The sequence below is a fragment of the Dermacentor andersoni genome, chromosome 7 (genome assembly GCF_023375885.2).
Source record: "Dermacentor andersoni chromosome 7, qqDerAnde1_hic_scaffold, whole genome shotgun sequence".
In the NCBI taxonomy this organism is placed as follows: Eukaryota; Metazoa; Arthropoda; class Arachnida; order Ixodida; family Ixodidae; genus Dermacentor; species Dermacentor andersoni.
The window spans coordinates 6,801,572-6,820,087 of NC_092820.1; the positions used below are offsets into that span (position 1 = coordinate 6,801,572).

Consider the following 18,516-nt stretch of genomic DNA (forward strand, 5'->3'; position numbering starts at 1 on the left):
TTGTTTATTCATCCACTTTATATTCCATTAATTTATCGTTTCTTCATTTCATTTATTAGGCACAAGTAATTTCGCCTACGTTGTCCTTGGTGTCAGTGTTCGTTCGCTTCTTATGATGTGACTAATAAAAATCGGGCCCCTCGGTTAACCCCCTTTCTTCTCGTTTATTACATAACGAGAGTCTCGAATCCGGCCACATTGATGCCTTCAGGTAGCTCAATTGGTAGAGCATCGCACGCGAAATGTGAAGGTTGTGGGTTCGGTTCCCACCTGCGGCAAGTTGTATTTTCATCCACTTTATTTTCCATTTATTTATCGTTTCTTTTTTTCATTTATTAAGCACACGTGATTTCCCCTATGGTGTCCTTGGTGTCACCGTTTGTTGGCTTCTTATGATATGACTAGTAAAAATCGGGCCGCTCGGTTCACCCCCTTTCTTCTCGTTTATTACATAACGAGGGTCTCGAATCCGGCAACATTGATGCCTTCAGGTAGCATATGTGGGTTTCTTGAGCAGTTGCCTTCACCAAAAAAGATCACGTTCTCGTGGCGCCTGCGGCAACAAGGACGTTCCACGTCCGCCGCCAAGGTCTGTGAGTGGTGACGTTGGCTAACGCTCCCAGGTTTCTACTATAGGACACATAAACACCCAAGAAAGTGGATGGGGAAACGGCGCCGCGGTAGCTCAATTGGTAGAGCATCGCACTCAAAATGCGAAGGTTGTGGGTTCGGTTCCCACGTGCGGCAAGTTGCTTTTCATCCTCTTTAATTTCCAATAAATTACAGTTTCTTTAGTTCATTTATTAAGCACAAGTAATTTCCTCTATGTTGTCCTTAGTGTCAGTGTTTGTTGGCTTCCTATGATATGACTAATAAAAATCCGGCCCCTCGGTTAACCCCCGTTCTTCTCGTTTATTACATATCGAGGGTGTCGAATCCGGCAACATTGATCCCTTCAGGTAGCATATGTGGGTTTATTGAGCAGTTCCCTTCAGCCAAAAATATCACGTTCTCGTGACGCCTGCGGCACCAAGGACGTTCCACGCCCGCCGCCAAGGTCTGTGAGTGGTGGCGCTGGCTAACACTCCCAGGTTTCTCCTATAGGACATATAAATACCCAAGAAAGTGGATGTGAAAACGGCGGCGCGGTCGCTCAATTGGTAGAGCAGCGCGCGCGAAATGCGAAGATTGTGGGTTCGGTTCCCACCTGCGGCAAGTTGTTTTTTCATCCACTTTATTTTCCATTAATTTATCGTTTCTTTATTTTATTTATTATGCACAAGTTTTTTCCGCTATGTTGTCCTTGGTGTCAGTGTTTGTTGGCTTCTTATGATATGACTAATAAAAACCGGGCCCCTCGGTTAACCCCCTTTCTTCTCGCTTATTACATATCGAGGGTCCCGAATCCGGCAACATTGATGCCTTGAGGTAGCATGTGTCAGTTTATCGACCTGTTGCCTTCACCCAAAACGATCACGTTCTCGTGACGCCTGCGGCAACGAGGACGTTCCACGTCCGCCGCCAAGGTGTCTGAGTGGTGGCGCTGGCTAACACTCCCAGGTTTCTAATTTAGGACACATAAATACCCAAGAAAGTGGATGGGAAAACGGCGGCGCGGTAGCTCATTTGGTAGAGCTTCGCACGCGAAATGCGAAGGTTGTGGGTTCGGTTCCCGCCTGCGGCAAGTTGTTCTTTCATCCACTTTAATTTCCATTACCTTATCGTTTCCTTATTTCATTTATTAAGCACAAGTAATTTCCCTTATGTTGTCCTTGGTGTCAGTGTTTGTTGGCTTCTTATGATACGATTAATAAAAATCGGGCCCCTCGGATAACCCCCTTTCTTCTCGTTTATTACATAACGAGGGTCTTGAATCCGGCAACATTGATGCCTTGAGGTAGCATGTGTCAGTTTATCGACCTGTTGCCTTCACCCAAAACGATCACGTTCTCGTGACGCCTGCGGCAACGAGGACGTTCCACGTCCGCCGCCAAGGTCTCTGAGTGGTGGCGCTGGCTAACACTCCCAGGTTTCTAATTTAGGACACATAAATACCCAAGAAAGTGGATGGGAAAACGGCGGCGCGGTAGCTCAATTGGTAGAGCACCGCACGCGAAATGCGAAGATTGTGGGTTCGGCTCCCGCTTGCGGCAAGTTGTTTTTTCATCCACTTTAATTTTCATTAATTTATCGTTTCTTTATTTCATTTATTAAGTACAAGTAATTCCCCCTATGTTGTCCTTGGTGTCAGTGTTTGTTGGCTTCTTATGATGTGACTAATAAAAACCGGGCCCCTCGGCTAACCCCCTTTCTTCTCGTTTATTACATAACTAGGGTCTCGAATCCGGCAACATTGATGCCTTCAGGTAGAATATGTGGATTTATTGACCAGTTGCTTTCACCCAAAAACATCACGTTCTCGTGACGCCTGCGGCAACGAGGACGTTCCACGTCCGCCGCCAAGGTCTCTGAGTGGTGGCGCTGGCTAACACTCCCAGGTTTCTAATTTAGGACACATAAATAACCAAGAAAGTGGATGGGAAAACGGCGGTGCGGTAGCTCATTTGGTAGCGCTTCGCACGCGAAATGCGAAGGTTGTGGGTTCGGTTCCCACCTGCGGCAAGTTGTTCTTTCATCCACTTTAATTTCCATTACCTTATCGTTTACTTATTTCATTTATTAAGCACAAGTAATTTCCCTTATGTTGTCCTTGGTGTCAGTGTTTGTTGGCTTATGATATGATTAATAAAAATCGGGCCCCTCGGATAACCCCCTTTCTTCTCGTTTATTACATAACGAGGGTCTCGAATCCGGCAACATTGATGCCTTGAGGTAGCATGTGTCAGTTTATCGACCAGTTGCCTTCACCCAAAACGATCACGTTCTCGTGACGCCTGCGGCAACGAGGACGTTCCACGTCCGCCGCCAAGGTCTCTGAGTGGTGGCGCTGGCTAACACTCCCAGGTTTCTCCTATAGGACACATAAATACCTAAGTAAGTGGATGGGAAAACGGCGGCGCGGTAGCTCAATTGGTAGAGCATCGCACGCGAAATGCGAAGGTTGTGGGTTCCGTTCACACCTGCGCCAAGCTGTTTTTCATCCGCTTTAATTTCCATTAACTTTTCGTTTCTTTATTTCATTTATTAAGCACAAGTAATTTCCCCTATGTTGTCCTTGGTGTCAGTGTTTGTTGGCTTCTTATGATATGACTAATAAAATCCGGCCCCTCGGTTAACCCCCGTTCTTCTCGTTTATTACATATCGAGGGTGTCGAATCCGGCAACATTGATCCCTTCAGGTACCATATGTGGGTTTATTGACCAGTTCCCTTCAGCCAAAAAGATCACGTTCTCGTGGCGCCTGCGGCAACAAGGACGTTCCACGCCCGCCGCCAAAGTCTGTGAGTGGTGGCGCTGGCTAACACTCCCAGGTTTCTACAAATAGGACACTTAAATACCCAAAAAAGTGGATGGGAAAACGGCGGCGCGGTAGCTCAATTGGTAGATCATCGCACGCGAAATGCGAAGAATGTGGGTTCGGCTCCCAACTGCGGCAAGTTGCTTTTTCATCCACTTTAATTTCCATTAATTTATCGTTTCTTTATTTCATTTATTAAGCACAAGTAATTTAACCTATGTTGTCCTTGGTGTCAGTGTTTGTTGGCTTCTTATGATGTGACTAATAAAAATCGCGCCCCTCGGTTAACCCCCTTTCTTCTCGTTTATTACATAACGAGGGTCTCGAATCCGGCAACATTGATGCCTTCAGGTAGCATATGTGGGTTTATTGAGCAGTTGCCTTCACCCAAAAAGATCACGTTCTCGTGGCGCCTGCGGCAACATGGACGTTCCACGTACAGTCGCGATCAATATGAAGGTGATCGCTCGAGCAGCGACCGAAACTAGGAGCAGCGCCACGTTACGTCATCACCGTCAGTCAAGAAGGAAACATCAGTAAGCTTCCCTCTCTCTCTTTTGCTGTTCCCTGAGCAGGTGTCACTCCCGTCTGGCAACTCGCAGCTTTTCGTCACCCATCACGAGATAACCTGCGAATTCATTTCGATTGCCTTATCAGCTAGTGCACAGAGGCGTCATTGTTAGCCAATGTATGCATGAGGCAGGGACGCGCACACATCATAGCCATGAAACGGTAACAAACAAAAAATGTGTCAAGTTAGTCTTGGGGGTGACGGTTGCAGCCTGTACGAGCGTAAAAGGGGAAGAAGGCCGCGCAATTTTTGTCTTCGCAGTTCCGAAATCGGCCGCTATGCTGTTTGGAAGGCTCGCCGGTCGCAGCTCGAGCGATCACCTTCAAATTGATCGCGACTGTACGCCGCCAAGGTCTGTGAGTGGTGACGTTGGCTAACACTCCCAGGTTTCTACTATAGGACACATAAACACCCAAGAAAGTGGATGGGAAAACGGCGGCGCGGTTGCTCAATTGGTAGAGCATCGCACGCGAAATGCGAAGGTTGTGCGTTCGGTTTCCACCTGCGGCAAGTTGTTTATTCATCCACTTTATTTTCCATTTATTTATCGTTTCTTTTTTTCATTTATTAGGCACACATGATTTCCCCTATGGTGTCCTTGGTGTCAGTGTTTGTTGGCTTCTTATGATATGACTAGTAAAAATCGGGCCGCTCGGTTCACCCGCTTTCTTCTCGTTTATTACATAACGAGGGTCTCGAATCCGGCAACATTGATGCCTTCAGGTAGCATATGTGGGTTTCTTGAGCAGTTGCCTTCACCAAAAAAGATCACGTTCTCGTGGCGCCTGCGGCAACAAGGACGTTCCACGTCCGCCGCCAAGGTCTGTGAGTGGTGACGTTGGCTAACGCTCCCAGGTTTCTACTATAGGACACATAAACACCCAAGAAAGTGGATGGGAAAACGGCGGCGCGGTAGCTCAATTGGTAGAGCATCGAACGCAAAATGCGAAGGTTGTGGGTTCGGTTCCCACCTGCGGGAAGTTGTTTTTTCATCCACCTTAATTTCCAATAATTTATCGTTTCAATATTTCATTTATTAGGCACAAGTAATTTCCCGTATGTTGTCCTTGGTGTCAGTGTTTGTTGGCTTCTTATGATTTGAATAATAAAAATCGGGCCCATCGGATAACCCCCTTTCTTCTCGTTTATTACATAACGAGGGTCTTGAATCCGGCAACATTGATGCCTTGAGGTAGCATGTGTCAGTTTATTGACCAGTTGCCTTCACCCAAAACGATCACGTTCTCGTGACGCCTGCGGCAACGAGGACGTTCCACGTCCGCCGCCAAGGTCTCTGAGTGGTGGCGCTGGCTAACACTCCCAGGTTTCTACTATAGGACACATAAATACCCAAGAAAGTGGATGGGGAAACGGCGCCGCGGTAGCTCAATTGGTAGAGCATCGCACTCAAAATGCGAAGGTTGTGGGTTCGGTTCCCACGTGCGGCAAGTTGCTTTTCATCCTCTTTAATTTCCAATAAATTACAGTTTCTTTAGTTCATTTATTAAGCACAAGTAATTTCCTCTATGTTGTCCTTAGTGTCTGTGTTTGTTGGCTTCCTATGATATGACTAATAAAAATCCGGCCCCTCGGTTAACCCCCGTTCTTCTCGTTTATTACATATCGAGGGTGTCGAATCCGGCAACATTGATCCCTTCAGGTAGCATATGTGGGTTTATTGAGCATTTCCCTTCAGCCAAAAAGATCACGTTCTCGTGACGCCTGCGGCACCAAGGACGTTCCACGCCCGCCGCCAAGGTCTGTGAGTGGTGGCGCTGGCTAACACTCCCAGGTTTCTCCTATAGGACACATAAATACCCAAGAAAGTGGATGTGAAAACGGCGGCGCGGTAGCTCAATTGGTAGAGCATCGCGCGCGAAATGCGAAGGTTGTGGGTTCGGTTCCCACCTGCGGCAAGTTGTTTTTTCATCCACTTTAATTTCCATTACCTTTTCGTTTCTTCATTTCATTTCTTAAGTACAAGTAATTTCCCTTTTGTTGCCCTTGGTGTCAGTGTTTGTTGGCTTCTTATGATATGACTAATAAAAACCGGGCCCCTCGGTTAACCCCCTTTCTTCTCGCTTATTACATATCGAGGGTCCCGAATCCGGCAACATTGATGCCTTGAGGTAGCATGTGTCAGTTTATCGACCTGTTGCCTTCACCCAAAACGATCACGTTCTCGTGACGCCTGCGGCAACGAGGACGTTCCACGTCCGCCGCCAAGGTGTCTGAGTGGTGGCGCTGGCTAACACTCCCAGGTTTCTAATTTAGGACACATAAATACCCAAGAAAGTGGATGGGAAAACGGCGGCGCGGTAGCTCATTTGGTAGAGCTTCGCACGCGAAATGCGAAGGTTGTGGGTTCGGTTCCCACCTGCGGCAAGTTGTTTTTTCATCCACTTTAATTTTCATTAATTTATCGTTTCTTTATTTCATTTATTAAGTACAAGTAATTCCCCCTATGTTGTCCTTGGTGTCAGTGTTTGTTGGCTTCTTATGATGTGACTAATAAAAACCGGGCCCCTCGGCTAACCCCCTTTCTTCTCGTTTATTACATAACTAGGGTCTCGAATCCGGCAACATTGATGCCTTCAGGTAGAATATGTGGATTTATTGACCAGTTGCTTTCACCCAAAAACATCACGTTCTCGTGACGCCTGCGGCAACGAGGACGTTCCACGTCCGCCGCCAAGGTCTCTGAGTGGTGGCGCTGGCTAACACTCCCAGGTTTCTAATTTAGGACACATAAATAACCAAGAAAGTGGATGGGAAAACGGCGGCGCGGTAGCTCATTTGGTAGCGCTTCGCACGCGAAATGCGAAGGTTGTGGGTTCGGTTCCCACCTGCGGCAAGTTGTTCTTTCATCCACTTTAATTTCCATTACCTTATCGTTTACTTATTTCATTTATTAAGCACAAGTAATTTCCCTTATGTTGTCCTTGGTGTCAGTGTTTGTTGGCTTATGATATGATTAATAAAAATCGGGCCCCTCGGATAACCCCCTTTCTTCTCGTTTATTACATAACGAGGGTCTCGAATCCGGCAACATTGATGCCTTGAGGTAGCATGTGTCAGTTTATCGACCAGTTGCCTTCACCCAAAACGATCACGTTCTCGTGACGCCTGCGGCAACGAGGACGTTCCACGTCCGCCGCCAAGGTCTCTGAGTGGTGGCGCTGGCTAACACTCCCAGGTTTCTCCTATAGGACACATAAATACCTAAGTAAGTGGATGGGAAAACGGCGGCGCGGTAGCTCAATTGGTAGAGCATCGCACGCGAAATGCGAAGGTTGTGGGTTCCGTTCACACCTGCGCCAAGCTGTTTTTCATCCGCTTTAATTTCCATTAACTTTTCGTTTCTTTATTTCATTTATTAAGCACAAGTAATTTCCCCTATGTTGTCCTTGGTGTCAGTGTTTGTTGGCTTCTTATGATATGACTAATAAAATCCGGCCCCTCGGTTAACCCCCGTTCTTCTCGTTTATTACATATCGAGGGTGTCGAATCCGGCAACATTGATCCCTTCAGGTACCATATGTGGGTTTATTGACCAGTTCCCTTCAGCCAAAAAGATCACGTTCTCGTGGCGCCTGCGGCAACAAGGACGTTCCACGCCCGCCGCCAAAGTCTGTGAGTGGTGGCGCTGGCTAACACTCCCAGGTTTCTACAAATAGGACACTTAAATACCCAAAAAAGTGGATGGGAAAACGGCGGCGCGGTAGCTCAATTGGTAGATCATCGCACGCGAAATGCGAAGAATGTGGGTTCGGCTCCCAACTGCGGCAAGTTGCTTTTTCATCCACTTTAATTTCCATTAATTTATCGTTTCTTTATTTCATTTATTAAGCACAAGTAATTTAACCTATGTTGTCCTTGGTGTCAGTGTTTGTTGGCTTCTTATGATGTGACTAATAAAAATCGCGCCCCTCGGTTAACCCCCTTTCTTCTCGTTTATTACATAACGAGGGTCTCGAATCCGGCAACATTGATGCCTTCAGGTAGCATATGTGGGTTTATTGAGCAGTTGCCTTCACCCAAAAAGATCACGTTCTCGTGGCGCCTGCGGCAACATGGACGTTCCACGTACAGTCGCGATCAATATGAAGGTGATCGCTCGAGCAGCGACCGAAACTAGGAGCAGCGCCACGTTACGTCATCACCGTCAGTCAAGAAGGAAACATCAGTAAGCTTCCCTCTCTCTCTTTTGCTGTTCCCTGAGCAGGTGTCACTCCCGTCTGGCAACTCGCAGCTTTTCGTCACCCATCACGAGATAACCTGCGAATTCATTTCGATTGCCTTATCAGCTAGTGCACAGAGGCGTCATTGTTAGCCAATGTATGCATGAGGCAGGGACGCGCACACATCATAGCCATGAAACGGTAACAAACAAAAAATGTGTCAAGTTAGTCTTGGGGGTGACGGTTGCAGCCTGTACGAGCGTAAAAGGGGAAGAAGGCCGCGCAATTTTTGTCTTCGCAGTTCCGAAATCGGCCGCTATGCTGTTTGGAAGGCTCGCCGGTCGCAGCTCGAGCGATCACCTTCAAATTGATCGCGACTGTACGCCGCCAAGGTCTGTGAGTAGTGACGTTGGCTAACACTCCCAGGTTTCTACTATAGGACACATAAACACCCAAGAAAGTGGATGGGAAAACGGCGGCGCGGTTGCTCAATTGGTAGAGCATCGCACGCGAAATGCGAAGGTTGTGCGTTCGGTTTCCACCTGCGGCAAGTTGTTTATTCATCCACTTTATTTTCCATTTATTTATCGTTTCTTTTTTTCATTTATTAGGCACACATGATTTCCCCTATGGTGTCCTTGGTGTCAGTGTTTGTTGGCTTCTTATGATATGACTAGTAAAAATCGGGCCGCTCGGTTCACCCGCTTTCTTCTCGTTTAATACATAACGAGGGTCTAGAATCCGGCAACATTGATGCCTTCAGGTAGCATATGTGGGTTTCTTGAGCAGTTGCCTTCACCAAAAAAGATCACGTTCTCGTGGCGCCTGCGGCAACAAGGACGTTCCACGTCCGCCGCCAAGGTCTGTGAGTGGTGACGTTGGCTAACGCTCCCAGGTTTCTACTATAGGACACATAAACACCCAAGAAAGTGGATGGGAAAACGGCGGCGCGGTAGCTCAATTGGTAGAGCATCGAACGCAAAATGCGAAGGTTGTGGGTTCGGTTCCCACCTGCGGGAAGTTGTTTTTTCATCCACCTTAATTTCCAATAATTTATCGTTTCAATATTTCATTTATTAGGCACAAGTAATTTCCCGTATGTTGTCCTTGGTGTCAGCGTTTGTTGGCTTCTTATGATTTGAATAATAAAAATCGGGCCCATCGGATAACCCCCTTTCTTCTCGTTTATTACATAACGAGGGTCTTGAATCCGGCAACATTGATGCCTTGAGGTAGCATGTGTCAGTTTATTGACCAGTTGCCTTCACCCAAAACGATCACGTTCTCGTGACGCCTGCGGCAACGAGGACGTTCCACGTCCGCCGCCAAGGTCTCTGAGTGGTGGCGCTGGCTAACACTCCCAGGTTTCTACTATAGGACACATAAATACCCAAGAAAGTGGATGGGGAAACGGCACCGCGGTAGCTCAATTGGTAGAGCATCGCACTCAAAATGCGAAGGTTGTGGGTTCGGTTCCCACGTGCGGCAAGTTGCTTTTCATCCTCTTTAATTTCCAATAAATTACAGTTTCTTTAGTTCATTTATTAAGCACAAGTAATTTCCTCTATGTTGTCCTTAGTGTCTGTGTTTGTTGGCTTCCTATGATATGACTAATAAAAATCCGGCCCCTCGGTTAACCCCCGTTCTTCTCGTTTATTACATATCGAGGGTGTCGAATCCGGCAACATTGCTCCCTTCAGGTAGCATATGTGGGTTTATTGAGCATTTCCCTTCAGCCAAAAAGATCACGTTCTCGTGACGCCTGCGGCACCAAGGACGTTCCACGCCCGCCGCCAAGGTCTGTGAGTGGTGGCGCTGGCTAACACTCCCAGGTTTCTCCTATAGGACACATAAATACCCAAGAAAGTGGATGTGAAAACGGCGGCGCGGTAGCTCAATTGGTAGAGCATCGCGCGCGAAATGCGAAGGTTGTGGGTTCGGTTCCCACCTGCGGCAAGTTGTTTTTTCATCCACTTTAATTTCCATTACCTTTTCGTTTCTTCATTTCATTTCTTAAGTACAAGTAATTTCCCTTTTGTTGCCCTTGGTGTCAGTGTTTGTTGGCTTCTTATGATATGACTAATAAAAACCGGGCCCCTCGGTTAACCCCCTTTCTTCTCGCTTATTACATATCGAGGGTCCCGAATCCGGCAACATTGATGCCTTGAGGTAGCATGTGTCAGTTTATCGACCTGTTGCCTTCACCCAAAACGATCACGTTCTCGTGACGCCTGCGGCAACGAGGACGTTCCACGTCCGCCGCCAAGGTGTCTGAGTGGTGGCGCTGGCTAACACTCCCAGGTTTCTAATTTAGGACACATAAATACCCAAGAAAGTGGATGGGAAAACGGCGGCGCGGTAGCTCATTTGGTAAAGCTTCGCACGCGAAATGCGAAGGTTGTGGGTTCGGTTCCCACCTGCGGCAAGTTGTTTTTTCATCCACTTTAATTTTCATTAATTTATCGTTTCTTTATTTCATTTATTAAGTACAAGTAATTCCCCCTATGTTGTCCTTGGTGTCAGTGTTTGTTGGCTTCTTATGATGTGACTAATAAAAACCGGGCCCCTCGGCTAACCCCCTTTCTTCTCGTTTATTACATAACTAGGGTCTCGAATCCGGCAACATTGATGCCTTCAGGTAGAATATGTGGATTTATTGACCAGTTGCTTTCACCCAAAAACATCACGTTCTCGTGACGCCTGCGGCAACGAGGACGTTCCACGTCCGCCGCCAAGGTCTCTGAGTGGTGGCGCTGGCTAACACTCCCAGGTTTCTAATTTAGGACACATAAATAACCAAGAAAGTGGATGGGAAAACGGCGGCGCGGTAGCTCATTTGGTAGCGCTTCGCACGCGAAATGCGAAGGTTGTGGGTTCGGTTCCCACCTGCGGCAAGTTGTTCTTTCATCCACTTTAATTTCCATTACCTTATCGTTTACTTATTTCATTTATTAAGCACAAGTAATTTCCGTTATGTTGTCCTTGGTGTCAGTGTTTGTTGGCTTATGATATGATTAATAAAAATCGGGCCCCTCGGATAACCCCCTTTCTTCTCGTTTATTACATAACGAGGGTCTCGAATCCGGCAACATTGATGCCTTGAGGTAGCATGTGTCAGTTTATCGACCAGTTGCCTTCACCCAAAACGATCACGTTCTCGTGACGCCTGCGGCAACGAGGACGTTCCACGTCCGCCGCCAAGGTCTCTGAGTGGTGGCGCTGGCTAACACTCCCAGGTTTCTCCTATAGGACACATAAATACCTAAGTAAGTGGATGGGAAAACGGCGGCGCGGTAGCTCAATTGGTAGAGCATCGCACGCGAAATGCGAAGGTTGTGGGTTCCGTTCACACCTGCGCCAAGCTGTTTTTCATCCGCTTTAATTTCCATTAACTTTTCGTTTCTTTATTTCATTTATTAAGCACAAGTAATTTCCCCTATGTTGTCCTTGGTGTCAGTGTTTGTTGGCTTCTTATGATATGACTAATAAAATCCGGCCCCTCGGTTAACCCCCGTTCTTCTCGTTTATTACATATCGAGGGTGTCGAATCCGGCAACATTGATCCCTTCAGGTACCATATGTGGGTTTATTGACCAGTTCCCTTCAGCCAAAAAGATCACGTTCTCGTGGCGCCTGCGGCAACAAGGACGTTCCACGCCCGCCGCCAAAGTCTGTGAGTGGTGGCGCTGGCTAACACTCCCAGGTTTCTACAAATAGGACACTTAAATACCCAAAAAAGTGGATGGGAAAACGGCGGCGCGGTAGCTCAATTGGTAGATCATCGCACGCGAAATGCGAAGAATGTGGGTTCGGCTCCCAACTGCGGCAAGTTGCTTTTTCATCCACTTTAATTTCCATTAATTTATCGTTTCTTTATTTCATTTATTAAGCACAAGTAATTTAACCTATGTTGTCCTTGGTGTCAGTGTTTGTTGGCTTCTTATGATGTGACTAATAAAAATCGCGCCCCTCGGTTAACCCCCTTTCTTCTCGTTTATTACATAACGAGGGTCTCGAATCCGGCAACATTGATGCCTTCAGGTAGCATATGTGGGTTTATTGAGCAGTTGCCTTCACCCAAAAAGATCACGTTCTCGTGGCGCCTGCGGCAACATGGACGTTCCACGTACAGTCGCGATCAATATGAAGGTGATCGCTCGAGCAGCGACCGAAACTAGAAGCAGCGCCACGTTACGTCATCACCGTCAGTCAAGAAGGAAACATCAGTAAGCTTCCCTCTCTCTCTTTTGCTGTTCCCTTAGCAGGTGTCACTCCCGTCTGGCAACTCGCAGCTTTTCGTCACCCATCACGAGATAACCTGCGAATTCATTTCGATTGCCTTATCAGCTAGTGCACAGAGGCGTCATTGTTAGCCAATGTATGCATGAGGCAGGGACGCGCACACATCATAGCCATGAAACGGTAACAAACAAAAAATGTGTCAAGTTAGTCTTGGGGGTGACGGTTGCAGCCTGTACGAGCGTAAAAGGGGAAGAAGGCCGCGCAATTTTTGTCTTCGCAGTTCCGAAATCGGCCGCTATGCTGTTTGGAAGGCTCGCCGGTCGCAGCTCGAGCGATCACCTTCAAATTGATCGCGACTGTACGCCGCCAAGGTCTGTGAGTGGTGACGTTGGCTAACACTCCCAGGTTTCTACTATAGGACACATAAACACCCAAGAAAGTGGATGGGAAAACGGCGGCGCGGTTGCTCAATTGGTAGAGCATCGCACGCGAAATGCGAAGGTTGTGCGTTCGGTTTCCACCTGCGGCAAGTTGTTTATTCATCCACTTTATTTTCCATTTATTTATCGTTTCTTTTTTTCATTTATTAGGCACACATGATTTCCCCTATGGTGTCCTTGGTGTCAGTGTTTGTTGGCTTCTTATGATATGACTAGTAAAAATCGGGCCGCTCGGTTCACCCGCTTTCTTCTCGTTTATTACATAACGAGGGTCTCGAATCCGGCAACATTGATGCCTTCAGGTAGCATATGTGGGTTTCTTGAGCAGTTGCCTTCACCAAAAAAGATCACGTTCTCGTGGCGCCTGCGGCAACAAGGACGTTCCACGTCCGCCGCCAAGGTCTGTGAGTGGTGACGTTGGCTAACGCTCCCAGGTTTCTACTATAGGACACATAAACACCCAAGAAAGTGGATGGGAAAACGGCGGCGCGGTAGCTCAATTGGTAGAGCATCGAACGCAAAATGCGAAGGTTGTGGGTTCGGTTCCCACCTGCGGGAAGTTGTTTTTTCATCCACCTTAATTTCCAATAATTTATCGTTTCAATATTTCATTTATTAGGCACAAGTAATTTCCCGTATGTTGTCCTTGGTGTCAGTGTTTGTTGGCTTCTTATGATTTGAATAATAAAAATCAGGCCCATCGGATAACCCCCTTTCTTCTCGTTTATTACATAACGAGGGTCTTGAATCCGGCAACATTGATGCCTTGAGGTAGCATGTGTCAGTTTATTGACCAGTTGCCTTCACCCAAAACGATCACGTTCTCGTGACGCCTGCGGCAACGAGGACGTTCCACGTCCGCCGCCAAGGTCTCTGAGTGGTGGCGCTGGCTAACACTCCCAGGTTTCTACTATAGGACACATAAATACCCAAGAAAGTGGATGGGGAAACGGCGCCGCGGTAGCTCAATTGGTAGAGCATCGCACTCAAAATGCGAAGGTTGTGGGTTCGGTTCCCACGTGCGGCAAGTTGCTTTTCATCCTCTTTAATTTCCAATAAATTACAGTTTCTTTAGTTCATTTATTAAGCACAAGTAATTTCCTCTATGTTGTCCTTAGTGTCTGTGTTTGTTGGCTTCCTATGACATGACTAATAAAAATCCGGCCCCTCGGTTAACCCCCGTTCTTCTCGTTTATTACATATCGAGGGTGTCGAATCCGGCAACATTGATCCCTTCAGGTAGCATATGTGGGTTTATTGAGCATTTCCCTTCAGCCAAAAAGATCACGTTCTCGTGACGCCTGCGGCACCAAGGACGTTCCACGCCCGCCGCCAAGGTCTGTGAGTGGTGGCGCTGGCTAACACTCCCAGGTTTCTCCTATAGGACACATAAATACCCAAGAAAGTGGATGTGAAAACGGCGGCGCGGTAGCTCAATTGGTAGAGCATCGCGCGCGAAATGCGAAGGTTGTGGGTTCGGTTCCCACCTGCGGCAAGTTGTTTTTTCATCCACTTTAATTTCCATTACCTTTTCGTTTCTTCATTTCATTTCTTAAGTACAAGTAATTTCCCTTTTGTTGCCCTTGGTGTCAGTGTTTGTTGGCTTCTTATGATATGACTAATAAAAACCGGGCCCCTCGGTTAACCCCCTTTCTTCTCGCTTATTACATATCGAGGGTCCCGAATCCGGCAACATTGATGCCTTGAGGTAGCATGTGTCAGTTTATCGACCTGTTGCCTTCACCCAAAACGATCACGTTCTCGTGACGCCTGCGGCAACGAGGACGTTCCACGTCCGCCGCCAAGGTGTCTGAGTGGTGGCGCTGGCTAACACTCCCAGGTTTCTAATTTAGGACACATAAATACCCAAGAAAGTGGATGGGAAAACGGCGGCGCGGTAGCTCATTTGGTAGAGCTTCGCACGCGAAATGCGAAGGTTGTGGGTTCGGTTCCCACCTGCGGCAAGTTGTTCTTTCATCCACTTTAATTTCCATTACCTTATCGTTTCCTTATTTCATTTATTAAGCACAAGTAATTTCCCTTATGTTGTCCTTGGTGTCAGTGTTTGTTGGCTTCTTATGATATGATGAATAAAAATCGGGCCCCTCGGATAACCCCCTTTCTTCTCGTTTATTACATAACGAGGGTCTTGAATCCGGCAACATTGATGCCTTGAGGTAGCATGTGTCAGTTTATTGACCAGTTGCCTTCACCCAAAACGATCACGTTCTCGTGACGCCTGCGGCAACGAGGACGTTCCACGTCCGCCGCCAAGGTCTCTGAGTGGTGGCGCTGGCTAACACTCCCAGGTTTCTAATTTAGGACACATAAATACCCAAGAAAGTGGATGGGAAAACGGCGGCGCGGTAGCTCAATTGGTAGAGCACCGCACGCGAAATGCGAAGATTGTGGGTTCGGCTCCCGCTTGCGGCAAGTTGTTTTTTCATCCACTTTAATTTTCATTAATTTATCGTTTCTTTATTTCATTTATTAAGTACAAGTAATTCCCCCTATGTTGTCCTTGGTGTCAGTGTTTGTTGGCTTCTTATGATATGACTAATAAAATCCGGCCCCTCGGTTAACCCCCGTTCTTCTCGTTTATTACATATCGAGGGTGTCGAATCCGGCAACATTGATCCCTTCAGGTACCATATGTGGGTTTATTGACCAGTTCCCTTCAGCCAAAAAGATCACGTTCTCGTGGCGCCTGCGGCAACAAGGACGTTCCACGCCCGCCGCCAAGGTCTGTGAGTGGTGGCGCTGGCTAACACTCCCAGGTTTCTACAAATAGGACACTTAAATACCCAAGAAAGTGGATGGGAAAACGGCGGCGCGGTAGCTCAATTGGTGGAGTATCGCACGCGAAATGTGAAGGTGTTGGGTGCGGTTCCCATCTGCGGCAAGTTGTATTTTCATCCACTTTAATTTCCAATAATTTATCGTTTCTTTATTTCATTTATTAAGCACAAGTAATTTCCCCTATGTTGTCCTTGGAGTCAGTGTTTCTAGGCTTCTTGTGATATGATTAATAAAAATCGAGCCCCTCGGTTAACCCCCTTTCTTCTCGTTTATTACGTAACGAGGGTCTCGAATGCGGCAACATTGATGCCTTCAGGTAGCATATGTGGGTTTATTGACCAGTTGCCTTCACCCAAAAAGATCACGTTCTCGTGACGCCTGCGGCAACGAGGACGTTCCACGTCCGCCGCCAAGGTCTCTGAGTGGTGGCGCTGGCTAACACTCCCAGGTTTCTAATTTAGGACACATAAATACCCAAGAAAGTGGATGGGAAAACGGCGGCGCGGTAGCTCAATTGGTGGAGTATCGCACGCGAAATGTGAAGGTGTTGGGTGCGGTTCCCATCTGCGGCAAGTTGTATTTTCATCCACTTTAATTTCCAATAATTTATCGTTTCTTTATTTCATTTATTAAGCACAAGTAATTTCCCCTATGTTGTCCTTGGTCTCAGTGTTTGTTGGCTTCTCATGATATGACTAGTAAATATCGGGCCGCTTGGTTAGCCCCCTCTCTTCTCATTTATTACATAACGAGGGTCTCGAATCCGGCAACATTGATGCCTTCAGGTAGCTCAATTGGTAGAGCATCGCACGCGAAATGTGAAGGTTGTGGGTTCGGTTCCCACCTGCGGCAAGTTGTATTTTCATCCACTTTTTTTTTCCATGAATTTATCGTTTCTTTATTTCATTTCTTAAGCGCAAGTTTTTTCCCCTTTGTTGTCCTTGGTGTCAGTGTTTGTTGGCTTCTTATCATACGACTAGTAAAAATCGGGCCGCTCGGTTAGCCCCGTTTCTTCTCGTTTATTACATAACGAGAGTCTCGAATCCGGCAACATTGATGCCTTCAGGTACATATGTGGGTTTATTGACCAGTTGCCTTCACCCAAAAAGATCACGTTCTCGCGACGGCTGCGGCAACACCGACGGTCAACGTCTGCCGCCAAGGTCTGTGAGTGGTGGCGCTGGCTAACACACCCAGGTTTCTACTATAGGACACAAAAATACCCAAGAAAGTGGATGGGAAAACGGCGGCGCGGTAGCTCAATTGGTAGAGCATCGAACGCAAAATGCGAAGGTTGTGGGTTCGGTTCCCACCTGCGGGAAGTTGTTTTTTCATCCACCTTAATTTCCAATAATTTATCGTTTCATTATTTCATTTATTAGGCACAAGTAATTTCCCGTATGTTGTCCTTGGTGTCAAGGTTTGTTGGCTTCTTATGATTTGAATAATAAAAATCGGGCCCATCGGATAACCGCCTTTCTTCTCGTTTATTACATAACGAGGGTCTCGAATCCGGCAACACTGATGCCTTCAGGTAGCATATGTGGGTTTATTGACCAGTTGCCTTCACCCAAAACGATCCCGCTCTCGTGACGCCTGCGGCAACAAGGACGTTCCACGTCCGCCACCAAGGTCTCTGAGTGGTGGCGCTGGCTAACACTCCCAGGTTTCTACTATAGGACACATAAATACCCAAGAAAGTGGATGGGGAAACGGCGCCGCGGTAGCTCAATTGGTAGAGCATCGCACTCAAAATGCGAAGGTTGTGGGTTCGGTTCCCACGTGCGGCAAGTTGCTTTTCATACTCTTTAATTTCCAATAAATTACAGTTTCTTTAGTTAATTAATTAAGCACAAGTAATTTCCTCTATGTTGTCCTTAGTGTCAGTGTTTGTTGGCTTCCTATGATATGACTAATAAAAATCCGGCCCCTCGGTTAACCCCCGTTCTTCTCGTTTATTACATATCGAGGGTGTCGAATCCGGCAACATTGATCCCTTCAGGTAGCATATGTGGGTTTATTGAGCATTTCCCTTCAGCCAAAAAGATCACGTTCTCGTGACGCCTGCGGCACCAAGGACGTTCCACGCCCGCCGCCGAGGTCTGTGAGTGGTGGCGCTGGCTAACACTCCCAGGTTTCTCCTATAGGACACATAAATACCCAAGAAAGTGGATGTGAAAACGGCGGCGCGGTAGCTCAATTGGTAGAGCATCGCGCGCGAAATGCGAAGATTGTGGGTTCGGTTCCCACCTGCGGCAAGTTGTTTTTTCATCCACTTTAATTTCCATTACCTTTTCGTTTCTTCATTTCATTTCTTAAGTACAAGTAATTTCCCTTTTGTTGCCCTTGGTGTCAGTGTTTGTTGGCTTCTTATGATATGGCTAATAAAAATCGGGCCCCTCGGATAACCCCCTTTCTTCTCGTTTATTACATCGCGAGGGTCTCGAATCCGGCAACATTGATGCCTTCAGGTAGCATGAGTGAGTTTATTGACCAGTTGCCTTCACCCAAAAAGATCACGTTCTCGTGACGCCTGCGGCAACAAGGACGTTCCACGTCTGCCGCTAAGATCTGAGTGGTGGCGCTGGCTAACACTCCCAGGTTTCTTCTATAGGACACATAAATACCCAAGAAAGTGGAAGGGAAAACGGCGGCGTGGTAGCTCAATTGATTCTACTTCCGGCAGCCGAGCTGTACGGACGTGTGGATCATGGGCTCAGAAGGAGCGGCTTTTGCGGCCACCGGCCGCGGTAACAGGCTTATGGACGATGACGAGGAAGCGAGCTACCAGTTTATTTTGCCACCACTGCCCAAGGGACCTGTCGTGAAAAACACCGTTTTTTTGCATGGCGACGTGCGAGCGAG

The 18,516-nt window shown here is 47.3% G+C and overlaps 5 non-coding genes across 5 annotated transcripts; all 5 read left to right on the forward strand.

The window, feature by feature from the left end:
• Positions 1–674: 674 nt before the first annotated feature.
• TRNAL-CAA (transfer RNA leucine (anticodon CAA)) lies at positions 675–747 on the forward strand. The gene has a single exon. It is a non-coding gene; the product is annotated as a tRNA-Leu (tRNA).
• A 4,617-nt stretch (positions 748–5,364) lies between these two features.
• TRNAL-CAA (transfer RNA leucine (anticodon CAA)) lies at positions 5,365–5,437 on the forward strand. The gene has a single exon. It is a non-coding gene; the product is annotated as a tRNA-Leu (tRNA).
• Positions 5,438–9,585: 4,148 nt separating this feature from the next.
• Positions 9,586–9,658, forward strand: TRNAL-CAA (transfer RNA leucine (anticodon CAA)). The gene has a single exon. It is a non-coding gene; the product is annotated as a tRNA-Leu (tRNA).
• A 4,148-nt stretch (positions 9,659–13,806) lies between these two features.
• Positions 13,807–13,879, forward strand: TRNAL-CAA (transfer RNA leucine (anticodon CAA)). Its single transcript has one exon. It is a non-coding gene; the product is annotated as a tRNA-Leu (tRNA).
• Positions 13,880–17,368: 3,489 nt separating this feature from the next.
• Positions 17,369–17,441, forward strand: TRNAL-CAA (transfer RNA leucine (anticodon CAA)). The gene has a single exon. It is a non-coding gene; the product is annotated as a tRNA-Leu (tRNA).
• Positions 17,442–18,516: the final 1,075 nt, after the last annotated feature.